Raw genomic sequence first — 19102 nt, 5'->3', positions numbered from 1 at the left:
ATGAAGACGAGAAATATGAAAATGTACTTTTCTAATGAAGTCAACAAAAGACTAAAGAGCATCAAAATGGGTGTGTTCGTGTTTGTTTATGCTCATTCGTTCGTTTTATAGCTAAACGAACAAAGCACGAACGTAAACGAACAAACATAAACGAACGTAAGCAACGGACATTCACGTACATAAATGAATGAACAAAACGTATGTACATGTTCGTTCGTTTAATTAAATAAAAAAAAGTGTGTTTAGGTTCGTTTAAGTAATGAACATAAACGAACTTCCCTACGATTGGTTTGACTGTTAAATAGTCAAAGTTGCAGGTTTAAATGAACTACTTCAAAATTACGGTATCACCCTTTTTGTTAAACAAATTTGAGTAAGCCGTAAGGTTAATATCGGTTGTAACCCTATACACGGCACCGATCAAACCAAATCGAACCAGCTTTAACCTGCTCAAAACCAAACCAAACTGGTTGTAACCCGGTCAAATCTATTTCCCTTTCAAAAACTGGTTTCGACCCTAACCGATTTGATTTTCTTTGACAGAACTGATCCGGTTTCAACCTGAACCAGTTTGGGCTCATATTTACAGTAACCACTCAAATCTATGCAAAATAAAGTTTTAATAATTATTAAGCATTTTAATTACACTAAAAAATAGTATGATTATATAAAACCTAATTTTTCTTTATTTGTACTGCACTTCTTGACTAAACACAACATAAGTTAAAAAACTATGCTAACTTATCATATCATATTTTACAGCTTATTATATTTTTATGACGCTTAAAAGCTTAGTTGTTTTTTTATTATTATTACATATGTCAACTTGTTATGTTTTAATGTAATTAATTAGTTTCAAACTGTCACAGCTAACCAGTGACTTTTATTGCAACATTTGTTACAACGTTTGCTTTAGTAATTGCTATTACTAAAGAGTAAAAATCTTCCTGTAGAGTGTGCTGGTTTGTTTTTAGTTGATAGTTATCTTTATTATGTGCACTACCAGGTGTATGAAGGAAAGGATGGAGTCCAGAGACTACAAAGTTGATGCCATGGGTAAAATATCCGTTAGGTAGGTTAGTATGCATGTTTCTTCATCAACATTTTGATTTTGAAGTAACTGGTTATGCATATTTCTTGGCTGTAGTCTAGATAAATTTTGTTTTGTTTTTTTTCATTTTATGAGCAGTTAGTTTTCTATATCTTAGACTTGGCTACATCACAAAATAATAGATCATAGTTATTTAATGTTATCTAGTAATGCAGTTCATTAAAGTAAAAGTATTGGTGTGAACCATGAGTATGATATCATGGATGTGCTAATTTTTAAACCGGGAGTCAATTTTTATGAGAGTATACAATGTTCAAAGCTGCATATTATTGTGAATTTTACAATTGCTTTAATGTTTATTTTTTGAATCTTTAGTTCATAACATATCAAATTTATGTGTTGTTTAACTTGAATGATGTTTTATTTAGCATTTGATTTCAAATTGATATTTGTAGAATTGCAGGTTATGAAAGAACATATAATATTGATCATCATCATCATCGTACTCAGTATATCCCACCAATAGCAAAGCTATGGTAGGGTCTGAGGAGGGTAAGATATAGACAGCCTTACCTCTACCCTATAAGGATAGAGAGGCTGCTTTCGGTGAGACCCCCGGCTCGATTGTAGTTTTGCATCAAGCCTTGGACATAAGGCACATAGCACTCAATCATCGGGACACCGGCTAATCGGTGCATGTACCCTTGTCTTTCGGCTATCAACGCCACTACATGATGCCTGATTAACCGTCCGTCACTTTTAACGTTATTTTCACGAGATTAGTAAAATAACGTCAAAATTAGTGCAATTTCACTTTTGCCCACCCGAGGGTTCACACATATATACATCATATGTGCGCACCACAAGCAGGGCTAATATAATATTGATCATGTGTTTAATTATATAGGGACTGCATATGTACCTGTTTGTGTGATGCTTGGAGTAAGTGACTCGTATCAAGATGGATTATTAGATGATGAATTGTAGCCTCTTGCGGGAGAGTAAAAGAAAAGATTAAACTTGGGAAGTGAAGACACTTGAAAGAAACTTTGTATTGGGAAATAAGCTCAAAACTTGAGAGAAATTGTAGCTTGCAAGAGCACTTGGACTGCACCCCTAGGTCGAACGTCTAGATGAGCTAATTGAGATTTGCGTGTTCTTTAATATTGTTATTTTCTAAATGACTGTCTATTTATTCTTGTGTAAGTTATTATAATTGAATATACTACATCAGTGATACGTGCAAGGAAACAAACAAACATACTATACCATATATTACGAGAGAATTAATACAACCAGCAGAAAATGAGTATCACGTAGTAAACTGTTGCGCCCGCCGCATCGCGCGGGTTTTGTACTAGTCTATATCAATTTATATAAATTTTAGATGTTTTGCAGCAAACATTTGTAGCTAGAGCCTAGAGGAGCTTTTTGATGTTTTTGCTTTACTTTTGTTGACTTTTTTACCTTGCTAGTAAAAAATTGCAAGGCAGTAAATGAGAGTTTTAAATTAAACAAAACAATCCATCACTATTATTTTATTCCAAATTATATATGATTTGAGTGTTAAAATATGATTATATACATTCAAAATTAAAGTAATAAGTAACTAACATGTAATAAAATAATATTATTTGCTATGGGTTTACTTCGAAAATTCTTACAAGTTTACGAAATTTTTATGCAACGCTCCTACTTAGACCAATCGTACTGGCACGTTATGGAGGCCGTTTTAGCCCATAACGCCGGGAGAACACCCCCCCCCCCCGCGGGGGCGTTTCGGGTGTTTAAAATGTGGTCGACGTTTTGTGTATAACGTGATGGGTGGCTTGAAAATAAAAAAAAAACATTTTTAACCCCCAACGGGCGTCACGTGGCGCATAACGCCAAATGGGTGGAAAGTTATGACTACACCCTTTTTTTGCAAAAAAAAAACCATAACTCTGACTGAGCGTCACATGACGTATAGCACATAGAGGTGGAAAGTTATAACTACACATGGTCTTACCATTTCAAATTTGATGGGTTCTCGTGAACCCATTGGGCTCTATATGTGGGTCCACCTGATGCGGTAGTTAAGGCTACCAAATGTATGATTTTATCAACTCAATATGTATCTGTTTTTTTTTTTTGCTGGTATTGGTTTTATAGTCCAATGTAGTATCTAAAATCATTTTTCCTTTCTTTGAGGATGTTCTATCACAACTTGCATTCTATGTTTTTCAACGTGACGGACTGCCCAATTTAAAATAATTATAAAAGATTAAAATTAGACAAATATATATTTTATAATTCAACCCATCAACCTGATTACAACCCTTTTAGCTTGCTTACAACTTTATACATCCTGTGAGCTTGTTTACAACCTCTTTAACTTGTTAACAACTTAATTACTACACATCACAACCTGCTAACTCATCTGACATACATAACTAGATAAACTGTATACATAGTTTTAAGTTTGTGTATATTAAGGTAGTTGTCCTTTAATTTTGATATATATGTGTCGTTCTAGTTACATGGTTTAGAAAAATAATAACAAAATGTGCACCATAAATCGACTAATTCATATTTCTGTAAGGTCAACTTGACGAATTGCAATTCTAGCCTCGGCTTTTTCCTTCAAGTCGTCAAGATAATGTTGATAGATATACGAGGCAAATCCCCATATGGCCAATAACATTGCAATAACCTTCACTCCATTCATCTTTTCATGGAAAAACACTACTTCCAAAACGGGCACAATCGGGATCCCTAGAGTACTAATCACATTTGAAAACAAGGCTGAAACGTCAAAGATCAAACCTGTGCAGCCGATCGTGAAAACCTGCCATGAAACCGCGGTCCATACCAAGTTCATTATGTATGTGCCAGACTCATAACCTTCCATTTCTCCTTTTATATCCTTCCATTCACCGCTAGCGAAAAGTCCCACCACAATTGCAACACTTGCTATCATGTTTTGGTACACGATCATATCGAATACCACTTTGTAGCTTTGTGATTTTAAAATCTTCTGGAAGGCGAGTTGAGTTGTGGAAAGCATTAATCCATACCCTGCAAAGTCAAACTTTGTTTTTATAGATCAAACAAACAAACAAACTACAATCAAATGTAGAATATTCGACATACGACTCATGGTATTACAACGCGATACCTGCAGAAGCAGCAACCGTGCATACAAACCCAATAATGTACTTTCTTTTAGAGATTTTGGCGGTTTGTTCAGAATCACCTTGGAAGACAAGTAATGTAGATGAAAAGCTAAGTAGAACGAGCGAATTGGTAATGAATGGAGTGAGTTTCTGTCCGTTTAAAAGGTACGAAAAGAAGGCGTTGAACGCAAGTTGACTTGCGCAAATCAATGAGAAGGTTGAAACTGGCAAAAAGTTCAATCCAACAGTGTATAACATGCAGTCTACTGCCAAGAATACACCAAGAAACATATAGAGAATGAAGAGTAACCCAAGATGGGTTGTTTTTGGTAATAATATCTTGTTGTTTTGAGGGTGTTTTTGAAGGCAAATAAAACAAGATTAAAGGAAACATGAGTGGGAATCCAGCAGTTTGGACAAGAGTTGCCATCCATTTACTATTTCCTCCTCTGTTAAAGTAAAGTCTTCCCAACATTGTGGCAACTGATGACCCTGAAAGTACAAAAAAGGTGAACAATGCTATCTTCACCCACCACTTGTACCGTACAACCCCTCTTCCACCATTTTGGATTTCAGCTTTCCTATCTACATCTGTTGGAACATGAAAAAGAAAACAAAATTTAGCATGTTGTAATGTTGTACAAATCACAACGCAATCTTGGGATGTCTTTTATAACTTATTAGTTATAATATCTCCATGTATTGTTTTGGATATTAGAGCAATCTCGACCTATAATTACATTAAAAAATATTACATTTATCTTTCATGTTCAATTAAATAATTATTTTTATACTTTTATTATTACAGTTTTTTTTTCTCTTCTACTCACAATCAATTCAGCAAATATTTAAAAAAAAATTAATAAGGGCAAACTTTGATTCCTCAAATTACAAAAAATCATTACTTTTTCTTTCTCCATCCTATAATTTACACTCACAACTACTTAAAATCTCACCCTATAATTTGCAAACTTCCCTAACATAATTTCAAGGGATAGGATTAGAATGCTCTTAGATGAATCGGGTTAACCGGATCTATTTGGTTTATGAGTTCAAATTGTTGGTGGATAACCCATATCTGATTGGATTTTGGTTTTCAATTATGCAAACCAAATCGATTAAATTATAATTTGATTGAATTGGTTTGACATAATTGATTTTTATTGTTACTTTACAAGATATAATTCTTGAGTGTTGGGTTGTATTCAAGTGATAACATGTAAAACATTTTTTTTTTCTATTTTTTTTATGTTCCATGTTTAAATCTGGATAATATGATATAACAAAGTAGGTGTGTATTTAACTGATAAAGAAATATGTTAGACAAAAGTACGATTTGATACCACTAATAGTAAGCTTGTTTTAACGTTAAGATAGTGTTTGATATATAAGAATAATATAGGGATGGAACGAGATTTTGTGAGAAAATGAGAAAAATGATGTCTAGCTGGTAATTGAATAACATCAATAACTACACAAGGAATTTTATTTCATCAAAATCATTTATTCTCATTTTTTTTCAGTTCATTCCTCTTTAATCCTACTCACTCGACAACAACACCTGACATTCATCATCACCGGGACCACCTGATCGTCTCCGCCACCTGGCCACCAGCGTCGCTGCCTAGTTACCACCGCCACCAGCTCGATTACCCGATAGCGTAACCCCGTTTACCTGATTATATATATATATTTATTTATTTTTTCGATTTATACTTTGAAAATTGTATACTTTAAAAAGTGTAGTATGCTTTAAAATTTGTTACATTCAATAACAGTATTATATTCCAAAGCCAATCCATCGATATTGGCTTTTCACTTTTTAGTTAATTGAAATTATTTAACTTTTTCAAATTTCAATATTCCAGTTAAATTAAAATTTTAGTGTTATAGATATTTTGTAAAAGCTTACTGCACTTATAAAAAGTTCATAAAAACAAAGAACTGAAAGTAATTATTGCATGATTGTTTGTTTCTAAAAGAAAAAGAACAGGTTTTATTTTACACTTACCGCTGGTATTTATGGTCTCTTCTTGAGCTTCCTTCATCTTGATGATTGGAGAGATATAGAGAGAGAGATATATGCTTATGTGTTCGTGAGTGTGTTGATTTCTATGCTCTCTCTCTCTCTCTCTCTCTCTTTCATTCTATATATACAAACAAAATACATGCTTATCCTTCTATATTTGTGTATTATTATTATTATTATTATTATTATATAATTAAGAATTTTAGCGCCGCCAAGGTTTGGGTCACTTGGCAGCACCGTATTGGTCTATAAATTTTGTTTTAATTTTAGCTACCACGTAACGAACGTAATAGAAATCGATCGAACGTCATTTTTCTATAGTTCTGATACCATAACAAATGTATTGGTCATTTTTCTTGAGCTTCCTTCATCTTGACTCGCTGCTGTGACACTATGTTTTACCGAACGAATTATCCATCATGACCATTACGGACATTTTAACATGTTAATTTTTTTTATTAAAGTTATACGAGCATTGTTACCATTTTCTGTGTTAACAACTCAACTTTTTTGTTTAATTTATGTTAGTACCAACCGAATATACATTAGTGCACTACCACAACGTGATAGGTAGATAAACACATTTGACTGCCTAACGCAACGCACCGGGTAATAAACTAGTTATATTATTACTAGATAATATACATTTTTATACTAGTACGGCAAAAGTGATCTTGTTAATTAATAAAGGGTAAAGATCACCGTACCCCTGTAACAATTGTTATAAAAAATTTGTGCTCCACGTAAAATAGTCTATTTTTTTTATTAATTTTAAACATAAATTTCTTAATGCATTAGGCTATGTGTATTAGAAGGCTACATTGAGGGGAGATTTCTAACATGAGACGCCACCTCAGCATAAGAAAATATTTTCATTTTAGGTGTAGTAGTTTGTTGTCCAATATTACCCCATCACATTATATATATATATATATATATTATATAGGACTATTGGTTTTTATTGGTCCCAAGTATTTCATTTTTGCCGGCGCTGGTCCCAACTATCACTTTAACTGCCAACGGTCCCAACTTTCACACATGTGTCTGCCACCAGTCCACGACTAACCGAGTACTAACTCCGTTATGTTTTAGCTGACGTGTCCATCCTACGTGTTAAAAAACCTTGACGTGGCTGCCTGCGTGTATATTAATAACAAAAAACCCTTCTCCTCCTGTATATTAATAACAAAAAACCCTAAACCCAAATCGATATCTCCAATCGATCGACGATCAAGAACAACCCCAAATTAAAACCCTAATTCAATCATTGAATCGATCGAACAGGTTACAAAATCTGTTGTGGGGCATTTGAATCATCATCTCAACATTTAACAAACACCATTCGAACCACTCTGAAGAACCTTCTGCAGCTTATCTTTCTCCAAGCGTGTCTTGAAACTAAACAACACTTCAAACTGAGACCCAAATATCCTCTGCCGTTTCAACCAAAAGAACTTATTACGCAGCTCATTCCTCTTGGCTTCCATCACCAGCATCTGCTTATTAATCTTCATATGAAACTGCTCTCGTGCTTTCTTATGCACGTGAGGCGACTTCAACACGGTGAATAAGGACCGTCGTGAAGGTAATCCGATTGTACGCGTGGTAGGTGGAAGCTCAGGGTGAAGACTTTTGCTGTTTGGATCGAAGGATTTTATCATTATTTGGATTTTGGTGTAGTCGGATTTGGATCGTTTGGTTTCGTGACGGAGGATGGCGTTGCCGGAAACGGATTTGAAGAATAGGTTTCTGAAAGGTGACGTCATGGCGGTTTACAGCGGTGGAAATGGGTAACCCTAATTTGGGAGTGTGTGTGGATGGATGGATGGATTCCGGCGTACAAGTTACAGAACTATAAGGAAAATTAAAAACGAGCCCTTAAACTTCTTAAGAGTTTCATAATTAGGTTACAAAATCGCCATGTCAAGGTTTTTTAACACGTAGGATGGACACGTCAGCTAAAACATAACGGAGTTAGTACTCGGTTAGTCGTGGACTGGTGGCAGACACATGTGTGAAAGTTGGGACCGTTGGCAGTTAAAGTGTTAGTTGGACCAGCGCCGGCAAAAATGAAATACTTGGGACCAATAAAAACCAATAGTCCTATTATATATATATATATTACACACATAAAATAAAATATTATTATTTTCAAACTCAAACCGGCTGCAAATGCATGCCCCCTCTTCAAAAAAAAAATCTCCCTAAAATTGTGTCTGTGTGTGTGGGTGGGTGGGGGTGGGGGGTTTGTTCACGGGAAAATTACCTAAATAGCCCTTTTGATGAGAGAGAAAAGACAATTTAGCCCGTGATATTTCAAATTCCAAAAATAGCCCACCAAATTCAACGTCCTCGTGAGTTTTTGAGATTCCCCGTGAGTTTTCGTGGACCAATAAAGATCTGCCATGTGTTTTCCATTTTCACCTACCACGCTATTTGTCTTCCCAAATCTGTCTTAAGCGTTAGTTTTGACATCATATATAACCTAAAGAAAAACCAACTTTAGCGTGATGTTTCAAGTTGTTTTCATCGGCAACATGAGTTTTCAAATAAGATGATTTTTGAGTTATTTTGAAATTCATCTCCAAAGATGAATTTCAAATGAATTTCGTCATTAAAAAAAATCATCTTCATCATCTTCTTCTTCATATTCATCTTCATCACCTTAATCATCTTCATATTCACCTTCATCACCACTCTGGTCACCGTCCGCCGGAAACCCCACCACCATCTCACGACGCCGCCCCACGGCACCCTTCCAACCCTCAAGATCCTCAAACCCTAACATCCCCTTCATGTCCTTCGAAATCGGCTCATCTCCATCCTCCACTTCCCAATTCAACCCCATCTTCGGTGGCATCTCCGACAGCATCTCCGCCAACTTCAACGACGAACCACCGTTACTAGAAGAACTCAGTATCAACACCAAACAAATCTGGCACAAAACCCTCTCAATCCTAAACCCGTTTCGGGTCAAACCCGATCTCCACGAGGACCCGGATCTTTCCGGCCCGTTTTTGTTCTTGATGGGTTTCGGGTTGTTTCAATTACTCGCTAATTTTCTTTCTAAAAGCAAATGCAACATATCTTATCAATTATATATTTTACGAGCTGGTTGATATTTTGATGATACACCCTTTTTATTTATAAAGGAATATAACCAAATCCCTGATTCCATATTTTTGATAAAATGTTGTAAGATGTACCGTTAATAATACTGAGTCACATGAACATGAAAATTATATCACGATAAATTAATTTATTCATAAATAGAAGTATCCGTAGTTGAATCAGCACTAAAACATGAGCAACTACTAGCCTATAAATCAAATAGGAGATGGCTGTGTTGGAATACATTCCAAGAACCCCTCATATAAATATATAATCTAATGCATGAGATAGTTGTTGTGTAATAAATGCCATTTGAAGATGATTAAGGTGATGAAGATGAAGATGAAGAAAGAAGATGACGAAGATGATGAATATGATTTTTTTTAAATGACGAAATTCATTTGAAATTCATCTTTGGAGATGAATTTCAATAAAACTTAAAAATCATTTTTTTTAAAAACTCACGTTGCCGATGAAAACAGCTTGAAACATCACGTTACAATTGGTTTTCTTTATGTTAAATTTGATGACAAACATCACGCTTCAGACAAATTTGGAATGAAAAACAGCGTGGTAGGTGAAAATGGAAAACACATGGCAGATTTTTATTAGTCCACGAAAACTCATGGGGAATCTCAAAAACTCACGAGGACGTTAAATTTGGTGGGCTATTTTTGGAATTTGAAATCTCATGGGCTAAATTGACTTTTCTCTCTCATCAAAAAGGCTATTTAGGTAATTCTCCCTTTGTTCACACCTATATTGGGTGATTTTGACCCTAAATTCGCTCCGCTACACTTAGGTAGCGTTTGATATGCATGAATGAGAACAAGAATAGAATGGATCATTATGATGGAATGAAAAAAAAATATGTTTGGTTGGTCAATGTAATGAAATCACTCATTACCATGTCCATTTCATTCCCTTTAAAACACCCCAAATTCATTCAATCCACCCTCGTTTTTTTCATTGCATCCCTTTTTCACACTACATCACCTCCACCATCCTCCCACCACTACTACCCATTGTCCTCTCACCACCACCACGTACCACCACCACCGCCTACACCGCCCGCCATCACCCACCATCGCTTACGCCACCGGCCACCACCACCACCCGCCTTCGCCGCCCAAAACCACTACCACCCACCTCTGTTGCCACCACCAACGACCCACCACCGCCTACCATCGTCGTCCACCACCACCGCCACCACCAACCACCCACCACTGCCACTATCAACCATTGCTCCCGGCATCACCACCGCCCGCCACCCGCCACTTATTATTGCCACCGCCACCACCACTTACTATCACCACCACCAATCGCTCTCGCCCATCGCCACTACCACCGCCGCCCACCACCACCATATCACTGCCACTCACTACCAATTTTATTCTTTCCGGCTTTTTCTAGCTTAACTAAAAAATAAAAATTAATAATTCATGTCATCTCTACGTAGTAATCAAACATGTCAATGAAATGGTAATGATCAATTCCATTACCTCGTACATTCCATTATCTTGCTTATTCTATTCCATCGTCTATTCCATTACCACATACCAAATAGACCCTTAGTCAATTGGTCAATTATCAAATTAGAAAGTTTATCTACATATTTATTTTCAAAAATATAATAAAGTTTCATTAGTCTGCCAAAAGTATGACTTTAGAACTTTAATTTGTCCCATATAATTAGTTTCTTAGAGCATTCCCAACTCATCCCTTAAAATTATGTGAGGGTTTGTAAATTATAGGGCGAGGTTGTGAGTGGTTGTGAGAGTAAATTATAGGGTGGAGAGAGAAAAGGTAGTGATTTTTTGTAAATTTGGGGAAAATGTAGTGATTTTTTGTAAATTATAGGGTGGAGAGAGAAAACTGTAATGAGAAAGATATAAAAAAATATTATTTAATTGAATAGGAGAGAGAAATATAGTGTTTTTTAGTGCAATTATATGATATATATGGATATAGGGATAGGGAACGGGATAAGAATGCTCTTATCGCAAAAGACATTTCAAAAGTCGATTTCATAAACGTGATGATTAGACCTTAAAATTATTAATACGTACAGAAATTGATAACCTTTATGAATAAAAGTTGTTCTTATTAAAATTTGAAGCAACCAATTAAGCAAAAACGTCTTACTTTACTAGATGTAGATGTGGTGTTATTTGATAAGACCATTTGTTGTAGGGCTTCAATGCTTCAATGGGCTGCAAAAGTGATGTTGCGTTATAACACGGTTTTAACATCACCATCGGCATAACTAGGGGAGGGTCAGGCCAAGGGGGTCACTTGACCCTCCGGCCGGCTAAACCATATGTTAACTGGAGCATGCAACCAAGAATCATTCGTTCGGTTTGACCCTCTGCTTTATCCTTCTTTGAGTTTCTTAAGTAAAACAAGAAAAGCCAAGATACAATCTTAATCCGATTTGTAGCTTTTCCGGCAGCCGGGAAGACTCTTTGCTACTGAAGCTTGAAGAGTAAAGAAGATAAGACGATGAAAAAGAAAGTAAAAAGAAACTTTACATGGAAATAAAATACACCCTAATATATGATAAAATACCAATACTATCCATTGTATCATGACAAATCTAAGATATGTTTATAACATCAAAAAATTCCAAAAGTCTCCACTATGTATACCGTCGGTTCAAATCTTTTTTTAGTGACAACCACGGAGGGGGACGGGGCACCACGTGATGAAGCTCCCATCACGCGTGGTGAGCCTCTTCACACCGCCGCCGCCCCTTTATCACGCGGAAAATGGGAAGAGTGCGTGATAGGTGTCACGCGTAATGAAGGTTGCATTTTCAAGAAAAGAGCCGTTGGGGGTGTAGAATGTATCCGTTGGAAAAGGTTGAAAAAAAAACATTGTTTACCTATATAAATATATCTTCAAAACATACACAAATCCAACTCAAATCCAACTCAAAATCTTCTATTACACACACCATTTTTAACATATCAAATGGAGGGTTCTAAGAAACGTGGGTCGGGTTCAAAGAAAACCCAAACCCGACCAAAGGTTCGACAAAATCTAGGCGAACCTACGAGATTTCGCTTACAAGACGAACCCGACACAAACCAACCTTATTATCCCCAACCTTTTCAAGTTTCCCAAAACCAACAACAACCTTCCCAACAATAACGTTATTATCAACCATCCCAAAATCAATCGTATCAAAACCAACCTTTTATTCCCCCTTTTTTCTACCCAAAATTACCCATATAATGCTTTTCAAACTTTTGGATCTCAACCGTCTCAAATGTTTGGATCTCAACCGTCTCAAATGTCCGTCGATCCTCTAGACGATAACGAGGTTATACATCAATTTGCAAGTGCCTTTCGTCACGAAGTGCAAACTTTGGATGAAGATAATTCCATGGATGAGGAGCCGCATCAAAGAGGTAATCAGCGTTGGTTGGCCGATGAGGAGGTCGCCTTGACCAAGGCTTATTTACATTGCTCCGAATAAAAAAAACACTCACACCAACAAAGAAAAGAAGCATTTTGGAAACGTGTTAAAGAACATTTCTCGAAACTTCCCGGCGCAACCGAACGAAACAAGGATCAAATGATTGGCAAGTGGGGAGATTTGAATAAAAAAATGTCAAAATTTAATGCTTGTTACGTCCAAGAGGTAACTATTTTAGTTTATTTATTTTATAATCTATTACTTTATTTTTATAATTTGATATATATATTTTTTCTAAATGTTTTGTAGTCCCGAACTCCACAAAGCGGAGCGAGCGAGGCGACTATCATAAAGAACGCTTTGGCCGAATATGTCCAAGCTTACAAATGTAGGGATTTTCCCCATTTGGAAGCGTGGGAGATTGCGAGACATCACGCGAAGTGGGAACCGATTTCGTTGGTCGATTTGAACGGACCAACGGCTCCAAGGAAGAAATGATCTTCTTCAGAAAGATCAAAAACTTCCGAGTCCGGGGACTACACAACGTCTACCGACAGCTTATCATGCAACATGCCAAACATGAACTTGAACGAGGAACCCGAAGACATACCCACACCCGCACGGCTGAATCGCAAGAAAAGCGGGGAACCGTCAAGACTTGGAAAGGAAGCGGTGGCTGAAAACTTCGCCGAATACAAGTCGGCCAAGATGGCGGAAATGGCCGAGACGAAGGAGCGAAGGAAAGAGGCTCATATTTTAAAAATGAAACGTGAGGAGACGTATATCAACCATTTGAATGAAAAACAAAAAAACGCCGATCTAACTTTCCTCCTACAACCGCACAAACATCTTGAGGAACCCTTTAAATCGCTCCTACTTCAACGCAAACGCGAGATATGCGACAAGTGGGGTTGGAAAGGGCCGTAGTTTTTTTTTGTCGTTTTTTTAATTTAGTTGTCTTTATTTAATGTAATCTTGTTTTTTTTAAGTTAATGTAATATTGTTTTCTTTTTATTTAATTTAGTATTTATTAAAAAAACCATCATACACCATCAAACCACACCACCACCCCTAGTAAAAAACCATCACATGTGATGAATTTTGGGTTGGTGATGTGGCACCATATAATTGGGTGAGGTGTGTGATAAGTGATACCACCACATCCACCACCCCTACCCCCCCCCCCTCTAAGAATATATGATAGACAGTCACACCTACACACTTGATGAATAAACCAAGAGACTATTATTAATTATTTTATTATTATTAATTATGCAACACATCTGAACATCCCTCACTTTCTGACCATCCGGCCAGGAACACACCGCAACCTTAAACCCATTGGCACAATAATCCGGCCAACATATTTAAACGGTTAAACCCTTCTTCACTGCCACGTATTCTTCACCGACCACCGCACACTTACTATTCATACACGTATCCTTACACCTTCAACACTACTCGACCACTATCACCGCCGGTTCAGATGTGTAGTTCCAAAAATCTTCGGAATACACGAGGTTCAGATGTCACACCCCGACCAAAGGCGGCGGAACATGCCGGGGTGCAACCGATTGCCCAAATACAAAAGACACTATTTAAAGTGACAATATTTAATTAACTCATTTTATTTCAAAGGATCAATAAACAACACATCTCGTCCACACAAACAAGTTGAATACAAGTAGCAATTATATTGTTCGTTTTACTAATATCCTAATAGACTTGGTAACGTTTCTCATCAAGTCCTCGAGTCAACAAAAGTCAAACCTGTAACATTTCATAAAATAAAGTTTGTCAAACAAAGGTTGGTGAGCAATTCATAAGTTTGAGCATATAAGTATATAGTAATAAAAAGCCACAAAACTTGTATACAAAACAATAAATAAAAGCAACAACTTGGATAGATTGGCAATCGCTAATAGAATTACGTTAGCGCCACCTAGCTACAGGGGGTTGCCAAGTAGTCTAGGATTTAATAGATTATCGTTAATTGCATTACGTTAACGACACCTTGCTACAAGGGGATACCAAGTAGTCTAAGATTTATAGATTCAACCAACCGAAAGCGATAAACACATAGACATATAAGCATAGAACACCAAATCAAGCAAGTATTTAAGTAATGTATACAATCACGTTTGTGGGTTTAAGATTCAAGTAAATAAAGCATTTAGTTTGATAAGTATGAAATGTCACCCCAAAACGGAAGAATGGAAAAAAGGGTATGAAAGTACTCACCTCGATTGATGAATTGAGAACTAATTAATGATGGACATATAGAAAGCTTTTGAACAAAACGAACGAATCCGACTTGAAACGATAAACATCTTAGCTAAAAATAAATAATGTAATATATATTAATGAACTTGAAACCATAAGGAAACTATATTGGAAACATTGAACGATAAGGTTCGGTTGTAAATCGAATTACCGGTTAATTTGTTGACGATTAGGGACTCGTACTTAAATGATAATTAATATGAAAATAATATTATTTTATTGAACTTTTAAATAACTAAACCAATATTAACTAAAACAAGACGGGTTTTAAATTAAGAGTTCGGTTTATAAAAAAAACGAGTTAATAATAATGTCCAAATAGTAATGACAATATAATTAAATTAAATGAAACCGAAGCCAAATTAATAATGGGTTGTACCAACGTTAATTCGACTTATTAATTATAATTATATATTAATTTTAACAATGTTAAGGTTAATAATAATAACATTATTATTAATTATATAGCTTGATTATTTTACCTGATTTTAATAATCTTAATAGTAATAGAGATTTTAATAATAACACCTAATAATAATAATAAAAATAATAATAATAATCATAATAGTATTAATAACTTTGAAAATGTCTTATATATATATATAATGATGATAATAATAATAATAATAATCATAATATTAATGGTAATATATAAAAGAGGTAGGGAAGTAGTGGTGGTGATGGAGTTGGATGATAATAATATTATTAGTAAAGGAAACAATCCATCAACTAATTACATTTAATATTCGATGTAACTTTATTGATGATCAAATACATATATATGAGTATATATAGGTGCACACTGAACTCAGAACCACAACGTAAAACAGAAGGGTAGTTAAAAGCATGGGGGCAAAATCGATCAAACTAAATCCGGTTCGGATAATAATATTTAAAACCGCGAACTCGATTATGACAACGAAACGAACCAAGATCCTAACTAGTTTACCTATTATTGAGGCTTACGGCTGGACATAGGGGGGGGAGTTAGCGGATCTGAGGTCGAGAGAGGAAGAGGACGGCTGAGCGATGATGGAGAGACGGGATGGCACGGCAGTACACCGGTGGCCGGTTTTCCGGTCATCGGAAAAACGTATAGAGAGAGAGAGGTAGAGAGAGGGAGTCGGTGAAAGAGAGAGATGCAGAGATGGTGGTGCACGGTGAGGGAGAGGGAGAGTTACCGGTGAGGTCACCGCGGCCGAAGGTCGCCGGAAAAACGGGGAAAAGGGTGTGGTGGCTGAGGGAGGAAGGTGAGAGTGGTGGTGTTGGGTTGAGGTCGCCGGACGCCGGAAAACGCCAAGAGAGAAAGAGAGAGCGGCTGTGAGTTTATGATGAGTTAGGGTTAGGTTGAGGTATATATATGTATGCATATTTTCATAACAGCCCCCTAAAGTTTCAATCAATGTTTAAAACGAGTTTAAATGTTCTAAAAGCTTATAACAACTTAACGAAAATTAGTTTGAACCCCTTATGTTTTTCTTAACGATAGTATAATATGCCAAACATCGATTTATTTACGGTCGATGTATATTATAATATTATATAATAAATACATAAGGTTCTAAAATGTTGAGTTGGGTTTACGTGTTAAAAGTTTACAAAAACGAATATAATTCGAGATCTAAATTTGACGAATGTCACATCAGATGTGGCCGTCGAAAAAAATGTTGGCCCACACGGATCAAACAATTATATCAAACGAACACGAGATATTGGGGTGACAAACCTCGACACTTTTCATATAATCAAACGAACTTAACAGACGAACATAACTTAACGAACATACAAGGATAAGAGACCTCTCTTGACTCTCTCTAATAAAACTAATAATATAGACTCTATTTATAGACCTACTAAACTTTCTTTCCAAAACAAATGCTAAACTTTCTCTCCAAGGTAAACATTTCCTAAACCTATTATAATTCAAATAACTAAATTAAAAGATAATTAAATAAACACTCAACTTTATTGAGAATTCAAGATTAATCCTTCATTCACCCCCTTAATCTTGAATTATTCATCTTCTTACTTTTATTCCTTCTATTAAACTGACTATAGCATACTTGCTTCACAATTTCTTCAAACTTAGCATTCGTTCCTTCAGTGCTTAACTTTGAAACCACATTGCCATTTTCTTTCTCAACTTGATTCTTCTCATCAATTCGTTCTTGAACAATACTTTCACGAACTCCAAAAAAATCATTTCGAATTGTTCCAAACCGAATATCCTTCACTTTCATAATCGGTTTCACATCATAACTTTCTTTCTTTTCATCTTCAAAATTGTTAGGATTACAACATACATGAAGCTTGATGTTGTACGTCCTATTCAGATTTCTCTGAACCTTCATCAACAATCTCCTTTTCTGATCATATAGCCTCAATATCCCATTGGCTATTTCAAACCTTACATCCTTCTTCATCTAACTTACCCAAGATAAGAAGATTGATCTTCAACTTAGGTATTTAGAAAACATCACAAAACGTTTTCTTTCACCAGTCTTACTTACCACAGTTACATTACCTTTACCTTTGATTTCGATCTCGGATCCATCATCAAACTTCACTTGACCCGAAACTCGTTCATCCAAGATAGTAAAAAACTCTTTCTTTCCTGACATATGATGACTTGCACCATTGTCTAAGTGTCATGTTCCTTCATTCTTTTCATCCTTTTCAAACACACCAGGGATAACCCTTTCTTCATTCAAACTTACTTTCTTTATTGAAAAAACTGCCATGAACGAAGAAGGATCAACATCATCTTCTTTCTTTGTCAAATTAACTTCATCATTTCCTTTGCTCGGTTCTTTACATTCGTTCGAGTAGTGCCCAATCTTATCACAGTTGTAGCACGTTACATACTTCCTTCTATATTCCCATTCTTCAGGGTTCTTTTTCCGTTATTCACCCTGTTCATCATTCTTACGTTCACCATTCCATCTTGGATTCCCTCTTCCTCGTCCGTTGCATCTTCCACGACCTCTACGACGTCCGTGGTAGTTTTCAACTTTATTTTCGGTTTGGGTGAACATGAGCTGACTTTAAGATTAACTTTCATTCACATTCTTGAACTTTTTTCTTTCTTCAAATGCCTTTAAACGTCCAACCACATCTTCAAACGTCATTGTTTCGATGTCTGCGAGTAGCTCCATCAAAGAAACAACAGGTAAATATTTATCTGACATAGAGTTCAATAATATTCTTACCAAAACCTCTTCTTCAAGTAACGCTCCCAAGCTCTTGTACTTTGACTGTACTCCACCCAATTTCGTTGCATAATCATCAATAGTTTCTGTCTCCCCCATCTTCAATTCATCTAACTCGGTTCTTAGTATTTGAACACGAGCTTTCTGAGTTCTTTCTACACCAAGATAACGAACTCTTAATTCTTTCCAAACATCTTCCAGTTCTGAATATTTGGCCATCTGAAGCATCACGTCTTCAGGTAGGGTTTGAAAGATAACACTTAATGCCATAAACTTCTTTCTTCTTCAACTCCTGCCCCATTTTCCTTATCAATCGCATCATGCAGACCATTCGCACCCAAGATAATTTTCACCATAACCGACCATGCTGCTTAGTTGGTCCACGTTAATTTTGGTGCTTGCAAAACAAAACCACCTATCGATTCTTTCATTGTTTCTGAGTTTCCCGATTCTTTATCACCGGCCATGACTCGATGATATAAAAAAACAAAACAATAAAATTGCTTTTGGTTCTTCTTGATCGGTGAACACAAAAAAAATATTGTGGCTGATTTGACATTGTGAAAGTATGTTAATTAATCCACACAATAACAATTGCAAAATAACTAATATAGCGTATGTTTGGTGGCTAAAAAAACAAAAAAAAAATTTTCTAACTCTGTGTGAATTTTGACCTCTCCCAAAAATATATTATTGGCAAAACCTATCAAGCAAACAAACTTTACTTTGTGAATTTCGATATCTTCCAGGTTACGTACAAACTTACAAGCAAAACTTCTTAATTGAACAAAGCCTTTAAGAGGGAAACTCAAGAACTTCTATGAACAACGAGCCTAAGTTCTG

General features: G+C 35.9%; 2 pseudogenes across 1 annotated transcript; both read right to left on the bottom strand.

The window, feature by feature from the left end:
• Nucleotides 1-3503: 3503 nt before the first annotated feature.
• On the bottom strand, nucleotides 3504-6279 carry LOC143608360 (purine permease 21-like; annotated as a pseudogene). Its single transcript, XR_013149243.1, has 3 exons — nucleotides 6218-6279; nucleotides 4209-4797; nucleotides 3504-4108 (listed from the first exon to the last, which is right to left on the bottom strand). The product of XR_013149243.1 is annotated as a purine permease 21-like (transcript).
• Nucleotides 6280-7563: 1284 nt separating this feature from the next.
• On the bottom strand, nucleotides 7564-8001 carry LOC143608322 (small ribosomal subunit protein uS10m pseudogene; annotated as a pseudogene).
• Nucleotides 8002-19102: the final 11101 nt, after the last annotated feature.

The sequence above is a fragment of the Bidens hawaiensis genome, unplaced genomic scaffold (assembly GCF_021521415.1).
Source record: "Bidens hawaiensis isolate Kalapana, Puna unplaced genomic scaffold, B.hawaiensis_p1.1 tig00419364_1, whole genome shotgun sequence".
NCBI classification, from domain to species: domain Eukaryota; kingdom Viridiplantae; phylum Streptophyta; class Magnoliopsida; order Asterales; family Asteraceae; genus Bidens; species Bidens hawaiensis.
The sequence above is the reverse complement of the archived record's forward strand: the minus strand, read 5'-3'. Positions and strand labels throughout refer to the sequence as shown.